An 11,072-nucleotide genomic window follows, 5' to 3' on the forward strand; every position below is an offset into this window, starting at 1 on the left:
TGGCCAAGCTGGGCTGATCAGATTGTCTTTTATGGAAATTTGGAATTGGATAATAGCCATTCTAGTCAGGCTATATGGATACTTAAGAGGAAGGATGAGAGGCTGATCAGACAAAAAAAAAGCAAAGGAAAGAAAAGAATAAAGCACCCTCTCGGTGAGAAAATAAATAAAAGACCATGGGGCTTCAAAGAGAAAGGTAAAGAGGAAGAGACAGTTTGGTTTCTGGTGGCTTTCCGGAATCCAGTCTGGTACCTCATGAGGCTCTCTCTAGACCTTAAGTTCTGTGAAACATGTAGTCTTGTGTCTCTTTTTAGCTTATGTAAGTTTGAGTGAGGTTCAGCACCTCTGAATTAAGTCTTCTCTAAAATAACCAAGAGGCCCCCCAGGGCCTACTAAATTATGAAGAACAACTGGCAACAACAATAACACTAAATTTCCACAATTTATGCTTTCTGAATTCTTGGGTCTGTTCTTTCTTTGATGTGTTAAGCACCTATGTAGGCTGAATATAATGCTTTCAAAAGTTTCTGACCACAACATACATAGTGAAGTCATCAAAATGGTGAAGTAAGAGTTTTCCATCATCTTATTCCTAAAGAACACTGGCTAACAATCACTCATGGACAAGAGTGTCTTTGTGGAAGCCCAGGAACCCAATGGAAAAGTTCCAGCACACTGATGGAGCAAAAACATTATCTGATGTGGGACACATCGAAGACAGTAAAAGGAAACAGTTTCTAGAACTTTACCCATGTCACCCCTCCCCGAGAGAGCACATCTCAGTGCCAAGAGTGACTTACTCAGACCATGATTTTTCCCACAGAGAAAAGTGAGAGTGGGTAAGTGCCAAGCATCCCTAGTTGTCCATGATGGTGCCAAGGGGACTTCTTTCTCACCTATTCAGAAAACTGAGGAGTACTGCATGATGGGGGCGGGGGTGGGGTGAGCCAGAGAGTGGCTAGTAGACTAGCAGACAGCATTCTTTTTTTTTTTTATTTTATGTATTTATGATAGTCACATCAGAGAGAGAGAGAGAGAGAGAGAGAGAGAGAGAGGCAGAGACATAGGCAGAGGGAGAAGCAGGCTCCATGCACCGGGAGCCCGATGTGGGATTCGATCCCGGGTCTCCAGGATCACGCCCTGGGCCAAAGGCAGGCGCCAAACCGCTGCGCCACCCAGGGATCCCGCAGACAGCATTCTTAAAGAGCATCAAAGGACAGAGATTTTATTAACTGTGTCATGTATTCAATTAAGAAGCCCATGTATGAGCCCCTGGGGATGCCTGACCTGAGGATCCCCCAACTGGCCCATAGGGACCCACAAGCTCTACATGCCTCACCCATATACCCACATCCCATGGCCAGCTCCCTGTGTGTGTCCTGAAGGGCAATGAGAGTGAGCCTTTGCAGAGAACCAGTGAGCACACCCAGAAAGCTGGCCAAGCCCTGCAGGATTAGGTGAAAGTAAACAAATTTAAGCATTCAGCACCACCCTAGGGAAAGCAAAGAGTCAGCACCCAGCCTGGCTTTGCATACAATGTTAAGAACCCCACCCACTCCCCAGAGGGAACAAGAAAAGTGAAGCAGGAATACCCATAGTAAAGATCTGAGAAAGCCTCAGAATCCTTAAGGGGGTTGACAAAGGTATGTCTCTCCCAAAGCCAGTCAGTAAAGGCTTTAGGTGACTGTTTCTTCAAATGTGGAGGCAGTAATGTAAGACTTTAGGAAACATTTTAAAAAATCAAGGTAACATAATACTAGCGAAGAAACACAATAATTTTCTAGTAACTGACCCCAAAGAAATGGAGAACTATGAGTTGTCCAATAAAGAATTCAAAATAGTTGTTTTAAAGAAGTTCAGTGAATTATAAGAAAACACAGAAAGACAATTCAACAAAATCAGGAAAATAATACATGAGAAATGAGAAGTTTAACAGAGATAGAAGTCACAGAAAAGAAACAGAAATTCTAGAGGTGAAGAATACAATGAATGAAATGAAAAACACAATAGAAGGCATTAACAGCATGCTGGATCAAACAAAATGAATATGTGAAGTAGAAGATAGATCATTTGAAATTATATAGAGGAAGGGCACCTGGCTGGGTCAATGAGAAGAGCATGTGACTCTTGATCTCAGGGTTGTGAATTAAGCCCCATGTTGGGTGTAGAAGATTACTTAAAATAAATAAAAATTAAAAAAAAGAAAGAAAGAAATTATCCAGAGGAGAACAAAGGAAAAAAGAATGAAAAATAATGAAGAAAGCCTAGGGGAACTATGGAACAGCACTAAGGAAAACATTCTGTGCATTGTTGGAGTCCCAGAAAAAAGAAAAGGGGGCAAAAGGGGAAGACAGTTCACTTAACTAAGTAAAGACTGAGAATTTATTGGATATTAGGAGAGATGGAGATACAAGTTCATGAAGATCATAGGTTCCCAAAATATTTCAACTCAAAAATATTTTATTCAAGACATATTATAATAAAACATTCTAAATTCAAAGACAAAGTGAAAATTTTAGAAGCATCAGGAGACAAACAAACAAACAAACAAACACTTCACATAAAAGGGAACTCCCATAAGGCTATCAGTGGATTTCTCAGAAGAAACTGAGGGCAAGGAGAAAGTGGGATGATATATTCAAAGTGCTAGAAGAAAAAAACTGCCAACCAAAAATACTTTACCTATCAAAGCTGTCCTTTAGAAATGAAGGAGAGAGGGGCACCTGGGTGGCTTAGTCAGTTAAGCATCCCCCTTTGGCTCAGGTCATGATTCCTGAGTCCCTGAATGGTAATTATGTAAGATGATAGATGTGTTAACTAACCTTATTGTGGTAATCATTCCAAAATACTTATGTGTATCAAATCATTCCATTATACACCTTACACAATATTATTTGCCAATTATATCTCAATATAGGTGGAAAACATGTTTCTGACCACAAAAACACAGTAAGAAATATAATGCGTATCATGATTCTCTTCATATATAGGTATACACAAATATGGTATTGAAATGAGTACTTGTCATAGTCCCTGACCTAAGGTGGTTGTTCAATAAGGATCTGCTGAAATAGTTACCTAAAAAAAAGAATGCAGGTCCAAAAACAAACAAACATGACCATGAATTCTTATATTGACTTCAGAAAAGAAACAGACAGGTACCTGGCTGGCTCAGTCAGCAGAGCATGTGACTCTTGATCTCAGCATTATAAGTTCAAGCCCCATGCTGAGTACATAGTTTACTTAAAATAAAAACAAATAATCTTAAAAAGAATTAGAAAACAAGCAATTATTAAACTGATTTCTTAAAAATTTTTTCAAAAAGAAATGGAGGGGCACCTGGGTGGCTCAGCTGGTTAAGCATCTGCCTTTAGCTCAGGTCATGATCCAAGGTCCTGGATCAAGTCCCGAGTCAGACTCTCTGCTGAGAAGCCTGCTTCTCCTTCTCCTTATGCTGCTCCCCCTGCATGTACTCTCTCTCTCTCTGTCTCCCTCTCTGCGTCAAATAAATAAATAAAATCTTAAAAGAAAAGAAAAGAAAAAAGAAAAGGAGAGGGGTGCCTAGGTGGCTCAGTTGGTTAAGTGTCTGTTTTGGCTCAAGAAGTAATGCCAGGGTCCCTGGATCAAGACCCCTGGGCTCCCTGCTCAGCAGGGAGCCTGTTCTCCCTCTCCCTGACCCTCCTCCTGCTCATGTTCTCTCCTCTATGTGCTCTCTCTCTCTCAAATGAATACATAAAATCTTTAAAAAAAAAAAAAAAAGAAATGGAGAAAATCAAAATAAAAGTAGTAAAGAAAAAATTTAAGGTAAATAAAAAATAGAATGTGAAACTATAGAAATAAAAACTATAGGGGCACCTGGGTGGCTCAGTCGGTTAAGCATCTGCCTTCAGCTCAGGTCATGATCTCGGGGTCCTGGGATCCAGGTCCTGGGATCTCGGGATCAGGCTTCCTGCTCAGTGGAGAGTCTGCTTCTTGCTCTCCCTCTGCCTGCCACACTACCTACCTGTGCTCTCTCTGTTAAAAAAAAATAATTAAAATATTCAAAAAAAAAAACCCCAAAACTATAGAAATCATCAATATTTGGTTTTATGAAATATTTAGCAAAATTCAAAGTTAGATGAATTTTATAAGAAAAATCACAAATGAAAGGAAAACACTTTTTTTTTAATTTAGGAAAAACTGGTGTGCCTAGGTGGTTCAGTCAGTTAAGCAGTCAACTCTTGATTTCAGCTCAGGTAATAATCTCAGAGTTGTGAGATCCAACTCCATAAGAGGCTCCATACTGAGCGTGGAGCTGCTTAAATTCCCTCTCCTTCTCCAAAATTAATAAATAGATATGACCATAGATACATACATTTAAGAAGAACTATTATTTATATCCTATTAAATGGAAAGACAAATAGGAAATGTATAAGTAGTTACAGAAATAATAGTTTCTAATAAGAACTTTACTCTCAATCTTACCTTTGTTCTTCTTTTTAAAAAAGACTTTACTTCTTTTTATTTGAGAGGGAGAGTACATGTGCATGCACAAGTGAGGAGGTGGGCTAGGGAAGAGAGAGGGAGAAGCACACTCCCCACTGAGCAGGGAGCTCTGGCTATTTATTCATGAGAGACACACACACAGAGAGAGAGAGAGGCAGAGACACAGGCAGAGGGAGAAGCAGGCTCCTTGTAGGAAGCCTGACATGGGACTTGATCCCGGGTCTCCAGGATCACCACCTGAGCCAAAGGCAGACACTCAACTACTGAGCCACCCAGGTACCTCCTGATAATGCTTTTTATTGGATGCCTGACACTATAAATTTTATCCCTCTGGTGCTAGATTGTGTTAAATTTTCTCAATTAATTTTGGATTGTGTTCTGGTGTAGTCATGTCACTTAGAATCAGTTTGATCTTTTCAAAGCCTCCTTCAACACCAGAGCAGCCTTTAATTTAGTCTAGGGCTAATTTAGCCTTACTACTTACAAAGAAATACCTTTCTGAGATGTCTACCCAATGCCTTGGAAATTATGAGATCCTTCCACTCTGGCTGCTGGAGCACAAACTATTCCCAGTTCCATGTGAGCTCCAGGAATTGTTTAATGTACAGTTTGTGGTAATCCTTTCATGGCCTCAGTAGTTTCCTCTTCAACCAACCAAAGACTTAAGGGGATCTCTCTGTAAATATCCAGAGCTCTCTCTCTTTGTGCAGTTCCCTCCTCTCTTTACTTAGCCCCATAAATTCTAACTGCATTAACCTCTGCCAACTCCAATTTATATTTAGAGCCTGGAGCATTAGTTGCTTTTTCCTGCACTGAGTCCATCCAGGCAGTATACTGGGTCAATTGTAAAACTCACCTTATATGTTTTCCTTCTCTCAGGGATCACAGATTTGTTCTACCTGCCTTCCACATTCCAATAACTGTTATATATTTTGTCCAGTGTTCTAGCTGTTTAAGGCTGGAGGGTAAATCCACTCCCTATTAAACTCTATCATATCTGGAAGCAAAGTCAGCTCATTTTTTAAAAAGATTTTATTTATTTAGGGACACCTGGGTGGCTGTGGTTGAGCATCTGCCTTCAGCCCAGGGCGTGATCCTGGAGACCCGGGATCAAGTTCCACATCAGGCTCCCTGCATGGAGCCTGCTTCTCCCTCTGCCTGTGTCTCTGCCTTTCTCTCTCTCTCACTCTCTCTCTCTTTCTCTCTCTCTCTGCGTCTCTCATGAATAAATAAATAAAACCTTTTTAAAAAAAAGATTGTATTTACTTACTTGAAAGAAAGAGGGAAGGCAGCCCAGGTGGCTCAGTGGTTTAGCGCCGCCTTCAGCCCAGGGCGTGATCCTGGAGACCCTGGATCAAGTCCCATATCAGGCTTCCTGCATGGAGGCTGTTTCTCGCTCTGCCTCTGTCTCTGCCTCTCTCTCTCTCTCTCTCTCTCTGTGTGTGTGTGTCTCTCTCATGAATAAATAAAATTTTTAAAAAAAAGAGAGAGAGAGAATGCACAAGAAAGCGCAAGTGAGGGGGTGGCGAAGGGAAGAAGGAGAGGGACCAGCAGGCTCCCTGACATGGAGCTCCATCCCAGGACCCTGAGATCATAACCTGAGTGGAAGGCAGATGATTAACTGACAGAGCCACCCAGGTGCCCCAAAGTCATCTCATTTCAATCAAAAACAGAAATCAGACAAGAATCACTCCTTTTATTTAATTTATGCCAATTACTAGCACAAAAGAAGAAAAAATATCAAGGTAACACTATTATGTGTTTAGCAAATTTAAACAAACTACTTATATTGTGCCAAGACTATTCCTGGTCTTGCAAGTCTTAATGTGGTTCTTTGAGAGCTGGTTCTTTGTGAACATAAAATGTTCCTGCCCTCAACAAACAGGACAGCTTGGTAAATCTATGTAAAGAAACCAGTGAGACAATGACCCACATTTCTCTGCCCATTTCAATCAATGCTTAGTTATGAAATTACAATGATGCTTCCTCTTGCATTTCATTACCACTAAAGACCCTTTATATCATATTTTTCTCATTTTAAAATTTATATTATTACTGACGCTCACTATAGAAAAAATTAGTACAGATAAACAAAAATAGGATGAACATTCACCCAATGGTTGGTTGCATACAGATTACAAGAGATATCAATTTATATCATATTCCAAAAAACTAAAACTCTATGGTGAATTTTAATAAAATAAAACTAGCAAGAATATGAGGGCACCTGGGTGGCTCAGTCGGTTAAGCATCTGCCTTTGGCTCAGGTCATGATCCAAGAATTCTGGAATGATCTTGCATTGGGCTCCTGCTCAGTGAGGAGTCTGCTTCTCCTTTTCCCTCTGCCCCCCCCCCACCTGCTTATGCATGCATGCTCTCTCTCTCAGATAAATAAATCTTTTTTTAAAAACCTAGCAAGAATATGAATGACCATTTAAATAGCTGTATCATAATTAGGAAATCTGTTTGACATGAGGCTATAATCAGAAAAAAATGACGCTCTCAAATAAATAATCTTTAAAAAAAAAAGAAGGAAAAAATGACAAATAAAGTAGACTCAAAATACCAGACCATAAACACCTACTGTACAAATAAATAACACATATAAAACACTAGGTAATAGATCTTGGCAAATGGACTAATAGTAAGTCTTTAATACCCACTGTTAACACTTTAAAGCTGCAGATGTGTTAGAAAACCAAATATTTCTAACTTTTCATTTTAATGCACTATACATAAATTTATTAGTAAAGAAAAATAAAATGCATTTTCTATTATAAGATAGATATATTTTAAGAAAGATCCATACAAGAACTTCAGCACAATGAAATGGAATAGGACTCTACCACAAATAACAGACTGTTGAAAATTATGCAAGGCAAATATAACTGAAAAAGGTCATAAAAAGCATGAAGATTTGAATCTTATATAAAAGAGAAGGTCTTATCACTCATCACAAATTTAAATATTTTTATTTATTTTATTTATTTTAAAGATTTTACTTATTCATGACAGAGAGAGAGAGGCAGAGACACAGGCAGAGGGAGAAGCAGGCTCCATGCAGGGAGCCAGATGTGGGACTCAATCCTGGGACTCCAGGAGCATGCCCTGGGTCGAAGGCAGGCACTAAACCACTAAGCCACCCAGGAATCCCCACAAATTTAAATATTGTTAAAGTATCACTACTGACCAGACCCTGGGAATAAACACACCCAGGTATTGCATTTGCACTTCAAATTGGTCCAATGCCTTTAAGCACCAACTTAAATAGTTCAGACAAATAGTTCGAATAGTTGAAATAGTTGTTGAATAGTTTAGACAAATAAAACTTAGAAACCTTAGAAATGTCAAAAACTACAGCTACAGAACTAATTATGATATTTTAACACAATGGAATACTATACACAATATTAACAATTTTATTATTGAGCACTTGCTATGTTCCAGGTACTATGCAGGGTGTCTTAAGCAGTCTATTTTATTTTTTTAATTGCTTAATAATTCCTACCTTAGGTAGATAGCTATATATGGAGAAATTAAGGTTTAGAGAGATTATGTAATGGGCTCAAGTTTGCAATTAATAATAGTAGACAGATAACTCAGATCTGTCTGACTCCAAAACCTTTCAAAAATTCCTTCTACTTTATCATACAGCTATAGGATCCAAATAGGGCAAATCCCAAAGTTCACAGAAAAAAATCAGGAACCAAACCTTTGAGAACACAGAATGTAGTGATCAAAATTATATGCTCTTTTACTGGCCACCTATAGAGATCTTTCAGGAAGATTTGTAATTGTGCTTACAATACAAATTTTCAACACTGTACTCTTTAAGTTCTCAGTGTTTTAGTCTATGTAATACCATTTTCAATCAAAAGTTTCATGTACCGGGCAGCCCTGGTGGCGCAGCGGTTTAGCACCGCCTGCAGCCCGGCGTGTGATCCTGGAGACCCCAGATCGAGTCCCACCTCGGGCTTCCTGCATGGAGCCTGCTTCTCCCTCAGCCTGTGTCTCTGCCTCTCTCTCTCTCGCTCTCTCTGAATAAATAAATCTTTAAAAAAAAAAGTTTCATATACCTGTCTTGATCCTCTTTCCAAATCCTTTCTCTATACCTTCTGTCTCCTTGACACTCTTGTCACAAACCCTTCCTCTTGTTCCATCAATTCCTGGACAGGCTCCTGTCCTCTCTTATCTCTTCCACCTATCCCCCATGCCTTCCCTGTGAAGAGGCCCATCTCTCTGCGTGGAAGGGACCAAGCACATCCCTCCAGAGTTGAGAAAGAAAATTCAAAACTGATTAAATCAGTAGCCCTGAAGCTCATTCTTGAGTGCTAAACAAAGTAGACAGATACTGAAGAGGGTGGACCTGGTGACTCCAAGCGACCACCATGACCACTAGCCCCCATTTCCTGACAGAGGGGACTGAATTCCAAGGGACAACCCATACCAGGAGTGACCAGAGGAATGATACACAATGAATTTAATTTTTTCTATTGAAATATAATAAATGTAGTTTCCATGGGTTTTATTTTACAAATTCTGAGATAAATACAAATATATATTTATAAATATAAAAATACCAATATTGCCATCATGCTATCACTAACTTGTACATGTACTGCTGATTAATATAATTGCATCACCTATTACAAAGGGGCCCAGGATGCCTTTGCTATATGGAAAGCATGAATTTACAACTCAACTAGTGGGGCACCTGGGTGGCTCAGGTTGTGATCCTGGGGTCCTGGGAATGAGTCCTGCATCAGGCTCCCAGAGGTAGCCTGCTTCTCCCTCTGCCTGTGTCTCTCATGAATGAATGAATGAATGAATGAATGAATAAAGGAACTAGTGGAAGAACTATAGGTTTTTAAACAGTGTCATCAGGAAAAGCTTCACAAACTGAATACTCCAGTGATTGATAATGCAAAAGGAGAGAGAATCTGGCATTTACCTAGGGCTGTTCTCACAAGAGAGGCAGGACCCAGTGAGTTCTAATCTCTGGAAAAATGCACCTTATAGAGGACGAGACATTCACACTCTGTCACACCCCAGCTGAAGCATAGGGTACACACACACACACACACACACACACACACTGGACTGCATTCAAGAGGTAGAAACAGGAAATGGCTTTGCCTCCTAACAATGTCTTTTAACTTGCCTTTTTAAGCCCCTGGACAACCAACATCCCAGGAAGATCTTGGAAGTTTTCCAGGGTCTCCAACGGTTACATGAATAGCTTCACCTGGGGCCCTTTATTTATTTTTTTTTTAAAGACTGTATTTATTTATTCGTGAGAGACACACAGAGAGAGGCAGAGACAGAGGCAGAGGGAGAAGCAGGCTCCATGCCGGGAGCCCGATGTGGGACTCGATTCCAGGACCCCAGGATCAGGCCCTGAGCTGAAGGCAGATGTTCGACCGCTGAGCCACAGAGGCATCCCGACCCGGGGCCCTTTAAAAAAAAAAAAAAAAATCCAGTCCATAGTAAATCAACAAACGCCTCACATCCAGTTGAAGACTTCTCCCGGTCCCTCAACTCCGACCTGACCACCGCTGGAGGACCCTCCCTGGGGAAGGAGGCGCACGTGTGGTCAGCCATTTCTCTCGCGCGCGACCTCACGACCTCGCCCACCTCTCCTGGGCTAGGGGAAGGGAGAGGTCTCGCAACCTTCCTCTGGTAGTTTGTGATCTCTTGACTAATAGTGGACGACGTTCAAGCGATCGGTCTTTTTCTCTTTCCTTTCTTTTTTCAGGCCCAGTACAGCGCTGGGCCGCACCTGGCCGGGGAACCCCTCCCGGGAAGCAGGGGGGTCGGCCCCCACCGAGGGTCGGCGGTGACAGGCGGCCGTCTCCGCAGAGGAGGGCAGGCACCCCAGGGCACGCCCTCGCCCTCGGGTCCGTAGAGAAGGCTTCTTTGCGAGGGCAGGTCACCGCCACCTGTGGTCCCCCGTTGGCGGGAAGGCATTGCGACGCCAGGGCGTTGGCGCTTCGGGCAAGCCTGGGACACCGCAAGCCAAGCCTACAGCCTCCCGCGGCTCCCCGAAGTTTTATCCCATGCTGCCTGGAAGTTCGTTTTTCCCACAGGAAGGGAACCAAAGCGCACACACATATTGGCCCCAGGGCCAGCCGTCAAAGATGGCCCAAGCGGCGCGTGACTGGCTCTGCCCACCACCATCGCTCACACAGCCGCGTGCAACACGGCCCAGGTGACACGCGGTGCGCCCGGCACACGGCGGGACGATGCCGCTGCCCTCAGAATGGGACTTGGGTCCCTCGCTTACCTACACCACCCCCTCCGCCGCCGCCGCCGCCGCCTCTGTGGGTCGCTGGGAACCGGAAACCACGCTTCCCCCGCCTCCCGCACCCGAGGGGTCCCCAGCGCGCGCCAAGTGAGTCGCGCGCCTGCGCCAAGGCTGCGCGCGTGCCTGCGTCTGCGCCTGCTTCTGCGCCTGCGCCTGCGCCTGTGCGGCCCTCACTCCACCGCCTCGCCGCCGCCGGGAGGGCGGCACGCGGTACAGCGGCCCGGCAGGCTGAGCGCTGTGATCGAGGACCCTGGCTCCAGCTGCGCGGCGGGGAGGAGACAGC

The 11,072-nt window shown here is 42.8% G+C and overlaps 1 protein-coding gene across 2 annotated transcripts in view; it reads right to left on the reverse strand.

Annotated features, from left to right (window-relative positions):
• The window catches only part of KLHL6 (kelch like family member 6), a 111,198-nt gene extending 100,406 nt beyond the window's left edge, over positions 1-10,792 (reverse strand). The window contains exon 1 of one of the 2 annotated variants that reach the window (XM_035710178.2): positions 10,769-10,792. The gene's annotated coding sequence lies outside the window, so the exon portion shown is untranslated. Of the gene's footprint in view, positions 1-3,855; positions 4,011-10,768 lie in introns of those variants that run through there. The other variant, XM_049105755.1, reaches the window with a different exon arrangement.
• Between the last annotated feature and the right edge of the window lie 280 nt (positions 10,793-11,072).

Source organism: Canis lupus, chromosome 34, assembly GCF_003254725.2.
Source record: "Canis lupus dingo isolate Sandy chromosome 34, ASM325472v2, whole genome shotgun sequence".
In the NCBI taxonomy this organism is placed as follows: domain Eukaryota; kingdom Metazoa; phylum Chordata; class Mammalia; order Carnivora; family Canidae; genus Canis; species Canis lupus.